At 53.4% G+C, this 13,975-nt stretch overlaps 1 protein-coding gene across 6 annotated transcripts in view; it reads right to left on the bottom strand.

Moving 5' to 3' along the window:
• Positions 1–13,975, bottom strand: part of SLC39A11 (solute carrier family 39 member 11) — a 365,936-nt gene that overhangs the window by 31,841 nt on the left and 320,120 nt on the right. The gene's annotated exons all lie outside the window — the stretch shown is intronic.

Here is a 13,975-nt window from a genome sequence, read left to right as displayed (position 1 = left end):
GAACTGAATTTTTACCTTGAAAGTCAATACCATGGGTCGCAGTTGCGATATGATCAACAGCAGGATGGAACAGGCCAGGGAGAGCCAGGACCAAAAATATGGACAGACCAGATATTGTAAGAGTAGCGGGGAGAGGTGAGGTCAGTGGGTATTAGGACAACATGTGAGAAGAGGGAAGCGCGGGCAGGGAGACAAAAGTCAAGATCCTGCAGATAAGGGGCAATGGGGAAAGGCAGTACCAAGCAGGAAGGACAGAGGAGCTGCTGGAAGTTCACGCAGACGAGACAGTCTGAAGAGTCCACACAAAGGTAAAGGCAGAGAAGAAGCAGGTTCAAGCACACAGAAGGTGCTTGAGGAGCCTGGAGCCCACCATCCAGGGCGAGCCGGAAGGATGAGGACTCCTGTACCCACAGACCAGGGATGCAGTGGGGTCAGAACGCAGGCTGAAAGAACTCACAGCCAGAGACTTAAAGCCCAGGTCAGAAACTGGGGGTCAAGGCGGGAGCCCGGCACGGGGGAGGGGTCTGACAACAACTCTCACTTCACCACTGTCCATGCATGGAAAACAGCAAGAACCACCCCTACGTTATTCACAGAGGGGAGAGTTTCAAGGGAAGTGCCAGGCCGGCCAGCTATCCCAGGGAAGGTGTGGGTCATGAACCACGCTTTACTCTAGTACTGATCAGCAACTGCTGGGTCAGCAGGACCACAGCAGGGAGACCCAAAGGGTTCCCGTAGTCTGTTCTCGACTCACTGACCCAGCTCAGCAGGCTCGTCTCCCCGCCGGGGACCTCCGTCTCCGTGACAGGCCCTAACATCGAGCTGTGCAAGTCCAAAAGACCGGGAGCTTTTCCAGCTGTTCTCATCTCTTATGCCTAATTGGACTCCAAGCCTTAGCCTGACGCCAAAACCAGACAAGGACATCACGACAAAATAAAACTAAAGACCAATACCTCCTACAAATATAGATGCAAAGCTCCTCAACTAAATCAAAGCCTGCAACATATAAAAAGAGGCTGTATGTCATAACCAAGAGAGATTTATCCCTGGAATGCAAGCTTGGTTTAACATCTGAAAACCAATGCAATATTCCATATCGACGGGATAAAACAATGAAAAACAAATAATTATCTCAATAGACACAGAAAAAGCATTTGATGGAATCCTACACTGTTTCATGACAAAAAAAAAAAAAAAACAAAAACAAAAACAAAAAAACAAAACCCTCAGCAAACAAGGAACAGAAGGGACCTTTCTTGACCTGACATACAGCATCTATGAAAAACCCACAGCTAACAGCATACCTCGCACTTACTTGGAAAGACTGAAAGCTTTCTTCTTAAGAACATGAATAAGACAAGGATGCTCACACTTACTGCTTCTATTCAACACTATACTGGAGGTTCTAGCCAGAAATTCAATTTTTCAAAAAGTCACTGAGGCTTCTGTATTGGAAAGGAAAAAGTAAAACTCTCCCTATAGGAAAATAACATTAGTTTCTATACAGAAAATGCAAAGCAACCCACAAAATAATCATTAGAGCTATAAATGAATTCAGTAAAGCTTCAGGATACAAGATAAACATAATTCCCCAATCCGCTATACACTAACAAAACGTCACACAGGCTTGAAAACTGACCCCCAAAGCATTGTGGGAAATGGGGTCAGCAACATCGTAAAAGGTCTCACTCCCCATCCTGAGCACTGGGATGTTGGCTCCAGGAGCTCTGACTCCATTCCTGGGGGCCTAGCACTGGGTATGGTTTTTCCAGTGGTCATGTATGGATGTGAGAGTTGGACTGTGAAGAAAGTTGAGTGCTGAAGAATTGATGCATTTGAACTGTGGTGTTGGAGAAGACTCTTGAGAGTCCCTTGGACTGCAAGGAGATCCAGCCAGTCCATCCTAAAGGAGATTAGTCCTGGGTGTTCATTGGAAGGACTGACGCTGAAGCTGAAACTCCAGTACTTTGGCCACCTCATTCGAAGAGCTGACTCATTGGAAAAGACCCTGATGCTGGGAGGGATTGGGGGCAGGAGGAGAAGGGGACGACAGAGGATGGGATGGTTGGATGGCATCACCGACTCGATGGACATGAGTTTGGGTAAATTCTGGGAGGTGGTGATGGACAGGGAAGCCTGGTGTGCTGTGATTCATGGGGTCGCAAAGAGTCAGACACGACTGAGCAAATGAACTGAGCTGAGCACCGGGAAGGTCAAGGTCGGATGCACACCCCCTCACACCCCCGTCACGGTCAGGGAGGGCCCTGGAGGCCTATGGGGGTCTACACCCCTCCGGGAAGCACTGCTCCATTAAACAGCAGACGAAATACACCATGACAATGTGCTCCAAGAAACTAAAAAAGCAAATTCTCATGTGGTACAGCAATCCCACCTTTGGGTATATACACAGAAGAATTGAAAGTAGGATCTCAAGGAGCTATTGGTGCATCCGTCTCTTATGTTCCCTGCATAGGCAGGCGGGTACTAGTGCACCAACTGGGAAGCAGCCCAATGGAACATCAGTCAGCCTTAAAAAGGAAGGAAATTCAACATGTGCCACAACACAGATGAACCTTGAGGACATCAATAAATCGGTCAAAAAGACAAATAAAAAGGGTTTCCCCAGTGGTCCAGTGGTTAAGTAAGAACCCACCTTGCAATTCAGAGGATGCAGGTGCGATCCCTGGGCTGAGAAGACCCCAACTTCCTTGGGGTGATTAAGCGGCTGCACAACAGCTACTGAAGCCTGAGTACCCTAGGGCCCGCGCTCCGCAACAAGAGAAGATGCGGCATTGAGGAGCCCGTGCCCTCAGCTAGAGAGGCGGCCCTGGCTTGCTGCAGCTAGAGAAAAACCTGGACAACAGTGAAGAAGTGGTGCAGACAAACACATAATAAAGAAATACATTTTTTTTAAAGTCGCAGAACAGAGAATAACATTTTAAAAATAATAATAAAATAAAAAGACAAATACAAAATGATCCCCTTTATATGAGGTTCCTGGAGTAAGTAGTCAAAGTCACAGAGCCCGAAAGTAGAGTAGGGGTTGCCTGGGGCTGGGTGGGGGTGAGGGGAGGGGTTGTTGTTCCCTGGGGAAAAGGTTTCAGTCTTTTTTTTAAGATGAAAAGGGTTCTGGAGTTGAAGAAGATGATGGCTACACAACATGATGTACTTACTGACACCATCATACACGTAAAAACGGTTAATTTTATGTATGTAAGCATGCGTGCTAAGTTGCCTCAGTCGTGTCCAACTCTTCGCAATCCCATGGACTGTAGCCCGCCAGGCTCCTCTCTCCATGGGATTCTCCAGGCTAGAGCACTGGCGTGGGTTGCCACGCCCTTCTCCGGGGGATCTTCCCGACCCAGGGATCGAACCCGTGTCTCCTGCGGCTCCTGGACTGCAGGCAGATTCTTTGCCGCTAAGCCACCAGGGAAGCCCCTTTATGCATGTATACTCTATCACAATGAAATTTTTTTAAATAAAACAAAACACCACGACAGATTGAAAGAGAAGAGACATCACGGAAGAAAGGAAAAAGCTTTTTGTCCTGCTTTTTGAACAAGAGACATCGCCTTTTCGTTTTGCATGAGGTCCTGCCAATTATGCAATCATCTGTCCTCCTGTCAGAAAAAGCTGGCGTTTCTCTGGCTGTCATTCACTCACCTGCAGTGAAACGCTGGCCTGTCCTCTGTCCTCTGAAGTGGTCCCTCTCTCCCCTGACTTGGGAAAGCCATGACCTTGGGAAGCGTAACCCCCTTTGTAAGGGACAGTGGAAATGGGGTGGGAGGTCTCCTAAGCCCCTCTTCTCCAGTTTCCTTCTAGAACCTTGGCTCTCACGCTGTGGGGTGCTTCCTGGCACAGGGGAGACTTGACGATGCTCATGTGCCCCCTGACCTCCCACCTGGAGATGGTCAAGGGCGAGAGCTGGCTGGAGGTGGGCTGAGGCCAAGGCACCAGACGGAAGGCTCGGGGCCACGGCAGTTCCCATGCCAGGCTGGGCCACAGGGTGCTTTGACCAGGGGCCGCGGGCCAGCAGCGCTGGTCTGAGCTTGGGAAATGGTGAGGCTTTGGGCAAGTCACTTGCCTTCTGACTGTCTCCGGCGTGAAATGAGGCTTCCTGAGGTCTCTCCTAGAGCCAAGGTCAAGTCAGAAGGCCATCCATTGCCCATTTGTAACATGATGATGGTGTCTTGGCCTCCATGACTTTTTCCATCGCTTCTCCCTTCCCTGCACTGAAAACTACCCATTCAGGCCCCTCCGTCTCCTGCGAAGCCCCCCTGAGCAGGCCTGGGGCCGCCCCCACTCCCCACCTGCAGGCTGTGGTCGGGACATCATGCAGGAGGGAGCTGGGCGGGGGCGGCCTCCAGCCCGCGCTTAAATGAAAACCCCGACGCCCCATCTGATGGAATCACACCCGAAGAAAGGAAACTTGTCTTTTAAGAACAAGCGAGAGGCTGATGACTGAAGGCCCAAAGAATTTTGTGGTTGGACCTTTTTTTTTTCCTGTTGTTTGTTTTCTGGCACAATCTGCCTCTGTTTCGGAGCCGACGGCCGCGGTGCCCGTGACAAAGGCCTCTTTCTTACGACAGTTTAATAGCTCCGATGTGGGGGACAGCCCCAACTCCCACGGGGCGGCCTCTGGAAGCGGCCTCTCAGGAGAGGAGAGCGCCTTGCTTTCGTCCAGTTGGGTCCAGACTGAACTGGGAGAGGCTTAACGAAACAACAACAAAAAAAAACCAAACCAAATGGGAAACTCCTTTTGAAACAGGAAGTGAAGGCTTGGGCGGGGGGCAGGGAGACAAAATGTGTCAGGAGAGAGGACAGACTGGATCCAAGAGGGATGCTCACAGCTCACCATCCGCTGCGGGCGGAGGGGGAGAAATCTACGTGGGGGCGGGGAGACGCAGATGGAGACGGGGTTGGGGGGGGCGGCGTGTGTATTGGTTCCCTACGGCCGCCGTAACCAAGGGCCGCCATCCAGGTGGCTGAAGACAACAGAGATGCATTCTTGTGGTCTGAAGGCTAGATGCTCGAAAGCACAGTGTCGGCAGGACCACCCTCGCTCAGAAATCTCTAGGGAAGGTCTTCCCTTGGCTTGCCCAGCTTCCGGCGGCAGCGGGCACTCCTGAAGACTTCTTGGCTTCTGGCTGAGTCACTCTGATCTCTGGTTCCCTCCGGGTATCTCTGTGTCATCACCCAAAAGCCTGTGTGTGCGCCTGTGTATCTCTTCTCCTTGTCTTACAAAGACACTGTTCAGAATGGATTTGCGTGTGTGCTCAGCGGTTTGTCGTATCTGACTCTTCTGCGACCCCATGGACTGCAGCTCCTCTGTCCGTGGGGCTTCCCAGGCAAGAGTCCTGGAGTGGGCTGCCATCTCCTCCTCCAGGGGATCTTCCCGACCCAGGGATCGAACCTGTGTCTCTTCTGTCTCCTGCATCGGCAGATGGATCCTTTGCCATTGCGCCTCCTGGGAAAATAATCCTGCACGTGGGAAGCACTCACTAAATGTTTCACGATGACCAGAGGCAGGCTGGGGGGCAGAGAGCTGGGGCAGGGGTGTTAACGCTGGGCTTCCGCACACCTGCCGCCTGCCATGAGCTTGACTTCAGGGCAAGTCCCCGGGCTCCGGATTCTCACCTGGCTGCTGGGAGGGCCGTAAGGACTGAGCGGTCCGTGTAAACAGCCCCGAAGGCAGCCACCAGCGCCACGCCGCAAACCCGCTACTGCGCCCAGGCTGCTCTCCTAGCTGGCCCGGCAAAAGGCAGTGGATTCAACACCAGCACCCATCCGAGCCCCGCTGGCGACTCTGGAAAGCGCAGTTGCTTTCTGCCTCTTGCTGCGTGTGACAAGCGGTGCTGGAGGAGGGACAGGGCAGCGGTGGGAATGTAGGAGGGGGAAGTCTGTGTCATCCCCAGCGCCTGGGAAAGCCACAGAGAAACGACGAGGCTGCTCTTCAAGAGCCTCGCGGGGTCCACGCCTCCCCCCAAGCCCGCCCCGGGCTAGACAGAGCACACGTTGTGCTGAGATCGGTCCCCGGTGCCAAGACGGTCGGCCCTGTCGCCAGGCACTCGGGTGGGGGTGGCCGGGGAGCGCGGAGGAGGAGGAGGAGGCGCCCCGCGCAGACGGGCTGCTTGTGCCGCTGATGCGAGAGGCGGCCGACAGGCAGGGCAGCACGGAGCCGCCTCCTTGTTCTGGGCCCGCAACTCGTGCGGTGACGCTGGGGGGGCGGGAGAGAGTCCAGGAAACCGGGGCGGGGGGCGTGCAATAGAGAAGCAGCTCAAGCTGTACAGAGGGGGCTGCCCACTCTAAAATCAGCCATAGAATTCAGGCGGGCCATCAAGGCCAGGTGCAGAGCAGACCACGCCCAGCCTGGTCCCGGGCCCCATGCAGAGAACTGAAGAGGCGCCGGGCGAGGGTGCAAGATGGGGAAATAGATACACACAGTATCAGAGGGACAGCCAGCGCGGAGACTGGACGGCAAAGCCAGCCTGGGAGGGCCGGCGTGGGGAGGAAGGCTGTGAAGGCACGGCGTCTGCAGGCGGAGCCCGAGTCACAGGAGACCAGAGGTCCTGGCTCCTGGACCCGGGTCTCTGGCCTGGAACCTGCGGAACTCTTGTCTCCTGCATCGGCAGGCAGGTTCTTTACTACTGAGCCGCCTGGGAAGCCCGAGAACATAATTACATATCATTATTGAAAAGGGCTTTTGCGAATTCGAAGAGAGAGAAAAGTAAGTCCCTGTCTGGGGCGGGGTGGGGGGCAGAAAGGACTTGGTTTTATCCTGAGTTTATGAACTAATTTTTGGTGATAAATACAGATTGTAAGAGAGAGGGACTGGTCGTGAGAGCAGCTTTGTTTCGATGCCTTTACTTTGCGAACTAGAAAAGGCAGCGTTTGCACACCGGTCTTCACATGCCTGGGGGGCACTTTTATTGTCCATCAGACACTGGCAGTCCTAGAACTGCAGCTGCCACGCTCCTTTCTCACGTGACTCGGCTGGAAACTGAAATGCGGGTCCTGAGAGCCCAGGACGCGGGCCTGTGCGTGGTACCCAGAGTCTCGCCCTGACAGCCCACTGCCGCACGGTGGCGCTGTCTGCCAACCAGCTGCCGATTCCACCGGCTCCGGATAATTCAAGGTAAGGCTAGGCAGCTGTGTAGGGGGACTGGAAAGAAAAATGTACTTATGGGGAGGAGCTGTCAATAAAAAATTCTAGAATTCCCGGCTGGAAGACTCTTCAGAGTCCCTCAGACTGCAAGGAGATCAAACCAGTCAATCCTAAAGGGAATCAGTCTTAAATATTCATTGGAAGGACTGATGATGAAGCTGAAGCTCTAAGACTTTGGCTACCTGATGCAAAGAACTGACTCATTGGAAAAGACCCTGATGCTAAAGGCAGGAGGAGAAGGGGGTAGCAGAGGATGAGATGGTTGGATGGCATCACCAACTCGATGGACATGAGTTTGAGTAGGCTCTGGGAGTTGGTGATGGACAGGGAAGCCTGGCGTGCGGCAGTCCATGGGGTCGCAAAGAGTCGAACACGACTGACAGACTGAACTGAAGAATTCCAGGCAAGGAACTTTGATGGGTTCAAGAGAAGAGCTTGTCTGCATCAAATAGAATGGAAAGTGCCATCTGCTATAGAAAATGCAAGCAGCACAAGAATTTACCTCCAGCTTTGCTGACGTGATGGAAGGGGTGGCGGTGGGGAGGAGCCTGTGTGTGTGGCTGGTCTGGGTGTGTCCTCATGCTGGGGCTCCACGTCTCAGGCTAGAGACTGCTCTGCAGGGAGCTGAGGCTGGGCTGTGCCTTCCCCAACCCGGGAAAGCTGAGATCCAGGTTAGGAGGTCAAGATTAGCAGCCTTGGGGAAGAGACAGTCTCGTCAGGACTCCCCAGAAGTCTGGCAACTTGGTCCTGCCAAGGGAGGTCTGGGGCGTTAGCAGAGCAGCCTGCGACGTGGAGCTGGCCCTGGCAGCCTGCTCCGTAAAAGATGCTAAGTGAAGACCAATGAAAGAATTTATGTTTTATTTCCCCGAGTGCCCTCCAGGGCTTCCCTGGTAGCTCAGTGATAAAGAATGCGCCTGCCAAGCCAGGAGACATGGGTTCCCGGGTGGGAAACTAAGATACCACAAGGCACGTGATACAGCCAGAAAAAAAGCGCTCCTGGCTGCCCTGGTGGTGCAGAAGGAACCCACCTGCTAGTTCAGGAGACACAAGAGATGCGAGTTCAATCCCTGGGTCCGGAAGAGTCCCGGAGAAGGAAATGGCAATCCACTCCAGTATACTTGCCTGGGAAACCCTATGGGCTGAGGAGCCTGGCGGGCTGCAGTCCATGGGGCCATAAAAGAGTCAGACATGGCTGAGCAACTAAACAAGTCCCCTCTCACCACATCAACAAAGTCTCCTCTTCAACACTCTGCATTTACCTTGCAAACATGTTTTCCAGATTAAACTTGAAGAGAAGTAGGTGGACAACTGGGACAGATGGATGTGCACATATAGGTCTACGCACCCATCAACTGATTAATGTTGACTAACGAGCAGGAAAATATGTCTACTGCCGTCTTTGTGTCTAAACAAATGGCTGCTTAGCTGATTAATGGCTGCTGTCTTAAATGAATGCTATTACTTCAACATGCATATCGGTTTTTAAGCCAGGCAGAAGGCTATACCTGACTTTCGCTTTGCTCTTTGATCTGAGCGGCAAACAGACTTCAAAGTTTATTCTGATGCCTGCGTGTGTAACTCAATGAGCCATGTCAGGTCCAGATGCTGGCTAAGACTGCAGGCATCCTTGACTAAGTGTCTGGGTGTTGGGTAGCAATGGCTGGTCGGGACACTCAGCAGAAAAAAAAAAAAAAAAGTCCAGGAATACCTGGGGATGTGCTCTGTGGATTCTGTGTACCGTCAGGTCAGCGGCCAGCCTCCTCTGCTGCACGCAGCCAGCTACGGGATGTCTGCCATGCCTGCCGGTCAGGGTGTGTTCTCGGATTACAGACGCCTCTCTGCTCGTGCTTAAGTAGGATGCATGCGATACGTGAGGCCAAATCTGAAGCATAAATAGCCTCGCTCTCCCTGCTGGCTTGAATTATGCCTGCCGCTGAGTTAAGAGCTGAGGGCACGCTTCCTCTCTGGAGCACGCGTTCTCTGGAGGTAATGACACTTCAAGAGGGAAAACCGCTTAAGTGGCCAACTCCCCAAGGACCGGCAGGATGGAGAACGGCTTTGTGGTGAAACCAAAGAGAAACTGCGGCGGGACCCGATCGGAAAGAAGAAAGCCGTGATTCCCTCGAACTGCTGGCGGAGACCCGCCTTCCTCCAGGAGATGTTCGGTTCTGAACGGGTCCCCTGAAGATGTAGGCCATCTACTGGGAGAGGAAGGCGGGCCAGGTGGAAGGCTGGTGGTGGGGAGGGCGCCACAGCCGCGACGAAGCAACAGCCTCTGAACACTAGATGGCAGCAGCCATATACAAATTACTCGCTGGGGCCCCACAGGTAGACTTCTTGCCTTTTCCTACTGTTGATGGGGTTCTCGCGGCAAGAATACTGGAGTGATTTACCATTCCTTCCTTCAGTCAAATGATGGCAGGGCTTCCTGCCAGATGGTAAAGAGTCTGCCTGCATTGCGGGAGACCCAGATTTGCTCTCTGGAGAAGGGAATGGCTACCCACTTCAGTATTCTTGTCCCTGGAGAATTCCAGGGGCAGAGGAACCTGGCAGGCTACAGTCCATTGGGTTGCAAAGAGTCAGACATGACTGAGTGACATTAACACACACCTGTAGTCTTTTTGCCTTTTCATACTGCTTGTGGGATTCTCGAGGCAAGAATATTGGAGTGGTTTGCCATTTCCTCCTCCAGCCAAAGCCATGGTTTTTCCAGGAGTCATTTATGGGTGTGACAGTTGGACCATAAAGAAGGCTGAGCACCAAAGAACTGATGCTTTCAAACGGAGATGCTGGAGAAGACTCTTGAGAGTCCCTTGGACTGCAAGATCAAACCAGTCAATCCTAAAGGAAGTCAACCCTGAATATTCATTGGAAGGACTGGTGCTGAAGCTGAAGCTCCAATACTCTGACCATCTGATGTGAAGAGCTGACTCCTTGCAAAAGACCTTGACACTGGGAAAGATTGAGAACAGGAGGAGAAGGGGGCAGCAGAAGATGAGATGGTTAGACAGCATCACTGACTCCATGGACATGAATTTGAGCAAACTCCAGGAGATGGTGAAGGACAGGGAAGCCTAGCATGCTGCAGTCCATGGGGGTCACAAAGCGCCAGACACAACTTAGTGAATTAACAACAGCAACAACAACACATGTAGTCTTTTCTGGTAGCTGGTGTCACAACTTGGATGGTGAAGTTGGCCATGGCTGTGTTCCAATAAAATTTTACTTATAGAAGCAAGTGTTGGGCCCAATTTGGCCCACGTGCGAACACTTGCCAACCCCTGCACTAAATGGACAGCTCTGCCTGGCCCAGCTAGCTTGGTCCACACATCGCAGGCCAGCTAACTCTTTTCTCCTCCCAAATCCATGCAGACCTGTCCTTCCTTCCCCCTCAGCCCCTTTCATCTACCTATGTGATTGCCTACATCTCCTGAACTTGAACTCTCCCTCCCACACGATGAAAGAATCAGGTGACAAATGCAGCCTATTGGTTCGGAGTCTAAACCCCCTTCTTCCCATTAGCCTCTCCATTCCACCATCATCGAGTCATCCTCTAACTTCTCTGTCACTCTTAAAATAATACATAACACTGGTATCAACAGCATCTGTCCAGTTGCTGGATTCTTCACAGGGATCCATATACTCCTCCACCAGAATTCTTCCCTTGAGCAGGGTTAAGGTTCAAATTGCCTCTTGGACTTTGCCATCGGAACCCACCAAGGCTGTCAGCCTCTTGCTGAAGAAGGTACTTTTCCTTTGGCCTTTAGTCTCACTTGCATAAATTGCCACGTGAACCCCACCCACCTTGGTGACATCACCTACCCGCTGGTCGAGGTACCACGTGCTCTCAACCACCTCCTCCAAGCGGGCGGTCCCCACCCTCCTGATGAAACGCTCCGTTCTCTGAAGCGCCCCTGAGGTCAGGGGCGACCAGGACCTTCGCCCACTGGTTCTTTGGACCATCTGGTTTGCGTCCCCTCCCGTGCTCATCTCATGGTGCCTGAGGGCTTCGCCATCCACTGACCAGTGACTTTAGCTATCCGGTTGCTATCTTTCAATTACGGGCACTGAGGTCGGAGAGCCTGGTCTGAATGGCACTGGTCTGGGGGTGTTCTGACTTTCTCTGTGGCACACTGCTGTCACCATTTCTGGGAAACACCCACGCCGTGTGCTCGGGAAGAAGGTTGAAGTTTTCCTAACTGCTGGGTTGGGGGTCCACACACGTCCATTACTCACATTTTGTTAACACTTTATCCATTTTATCAGCGTCAGGGAGGGGAACTGTTCTCCCCACCACGACTGGGCTTCTGTCTGCTGCTCCTTGCAATTCTGACCATTTTTCCTGAGGCTTGTGAGGCTGATGTTGCTGGAAGCCTACACACGCGGGATCATTATGTCAGCCGGGTACATTGTTTCTCTTGTCATTAAGTCTTGACCTTTATTCTCTCGGTGGCTTTCCGCCTTCACGTCTGCCGGTCTGAGACTGAAATTGTTAATACCTGCTTTCTCTCCGCCGGCATCCGCCTTGTGTCTTTTGTCATCCCTTTATCTTCCACCTCTGCATGTCAATGTTTTAGGCACGTCACTTGTTAATTACACAGAATCGGAATTTTAAAAAGCAAAACCTCTCTTTCAAAAGATGCATTTAATCGTCTGACGACTGTTTTTACGCCGCCCCTCCCCCTAGTATTAGTCTGTCTTTCTCTTTTTTATCTTCCTCCCTCCCTCCCACGAAACCCTGCATGGTCTGCAGCATGAGCTAAGGGCAGAGAAGGCTTACATGCCTTGACTGGGGGCGGGGTGGGTGTTCTGCAGTAAGATCAGAGGAATTTGAAAGGAAGAACCCAAATCACGAACTGCGTGTGGATTTGTAAGTGGGGCAGACAGACTGAAAGCCAGGGTCTGCGTGAGGTCACCCTCCTTCCATCTCTGTGGCCGGCATTGTATGGATCCACTGTCCCCGCCATTCCCCACGCTCCATACCCTGGACACAGTGGTGATGGGGGCAGAGTCAGAGGGGCATAAACCTCCCCCCCACAAGGAGCCTAGTTTATCAGAGGGTTTCATGAGGCTGAAAACAGCCCTGCCTCCCCAGCCCGATCCAGAATGGAGAGCCCTGTGGGGGGTTTACATAACTCAGAGGATCTGTCTGGTCTTGGGAAGCGGGGAGCTGGGTCAGAAAGACTTTTCTTCTCCTTTCTTCAGAGACACGAAGCTTAGCAGAAAGCACGGGTGACAGAAGAGAGGGACATTGGAGTTGACATCTTGATGTCGCGGGAGACGAGGTGCCACCAGACGGGAAGCCGCGCCGTGAGCACGGTGCCCGGGGCGGGCTGTCAGTGGCTGGCACGGACGTCTCTGGAGTGTGCTCGGCTCCCGGGGCTCGGGAGGGCCCGGTGCCAGCTCAGCCCTGCAGGACCCCTCAGTGCCCTGACACCGCCCACCCCGACGGTCCATGTGGTCCAAGCCAAGTGGAGATCGACCAGCCGTGCCTGGGCACGATGCCCACACCCCCTCCCCACGCCCGGGGCAGGAAGAGCAGCCCGCAGGCTTTGATGAGGCCAATCAAGCCCCGGGTCTGGGTGACGGTCCTCACATTCTGAAGGCTTCACCCATCTCCCGTCTCCTGGGCTCATCGCCACAGGCATCTTGTTTGATGCTGACCCTGGAGTGGGGGCGAGGGAGCGACTCGCGAGTCTGACAGGCAGGAATGAGAATCGAGATAAAGGAAAAGATCTCGCCCCGCGACGTGGCAGCCCACACCTGCGTCTGGGGCTTCGTGGAGCAGACGGGCCCCTTCACACATAGCATCAGAGTCCAGCAACCTCAGTGACTACATGGACACACGGGGGCCCCATGGCAGCTCAGGGTCTTGAGGAAAGGATGCGACGGGGTGTAAAGAAACCCCAGGAAAGGTGGGGGCCGAGGGGGAGAGTGGGTGGGATTCTGTGAGGAAGCAGTTCCTGGCAACCACGGTCCACAGCCACAGGGCAGACCATTGAAGGAAGCGGTGACATTGCCTTCAGGGGGAAAAAAAGTTGATTTTGAGATGTTACCGGTCAGAGGGCACCTGAATGAACTCAACACAGAAGCCAGTGGCCACCGGACCATCTCTCTGAGCCGAATTATGTTTTCAAAGTATCGTGGTTTCCAGGGACCTCCCTGGGGGTTCAATAGTAAAGGATCCGCCTGCCACTGCAGGGGACGTGGGTTTGATCCCTGGTCTGGGAAGATCCCACCTGCCGCAGGGCAGCCGAGCCCAGGCGCCACAACTTCTGAGCCCCTGCTCTACAAGAGAAACAGCGAGAAGCCCACACGCCGCAGTAGAGAGTAGTCCCACATCTCGACAGAGGCCCAGCGCAGCCATAGACTAATTAATTAAAAAGTTTTAAGCTCCTTGAGGTCGCGCTTGTGCTAGCTGTTCCAAAGTCACTGCGGACCCTGCCCCTCCTGACTGTTCGCACCCGCCCAGCCCCACCTGCCTGTCCCTGCCTGATGGCCTGCACCCGGTTCTGCTATCCTTCATCCCCTACGGGCATCTGAGCCTTCGGCCCTTGGATGGAAAGCACCAGGCGTGCTCCTTCAGCCTGGACGCTGTGGTACTCGTGGTTTTGTGGGCATGGGTGGACCAGGTAACTCATCTCCACGATGCTTCCTCATGGCCCCGAGGCTGTGGCCTTATCCAGGCTCTGGATGATTCGAGAGCGGTGGAGGGGAGGAAGAACCCACAGAGCCTGGTGACTGTCTGAGGAAGACAGGGAACAGGGGCTCGCGGATGACAGTGAGCTTGGCTAGGTCAGCCAGGTACCT

Source organism: Cervus elaphus, chromosome 5 (genome assembly GCF_910594005.1).
Source record: "Cervus elaphus chromosome 5, mCerEla1.1, whole genome shotgun sequence".
Taxonomy (NCBI): Eukaryota; Metazoa; Chordata; class Mammalia; order Artiodactyla; family Cervidae; genus Cervus; species Cervus elaphus.
The sequence above is the reverse complement of the archived record's forward strand: the minus strand, read 5'-3'. Positions and strand labels throughout refer to the sequence as shown.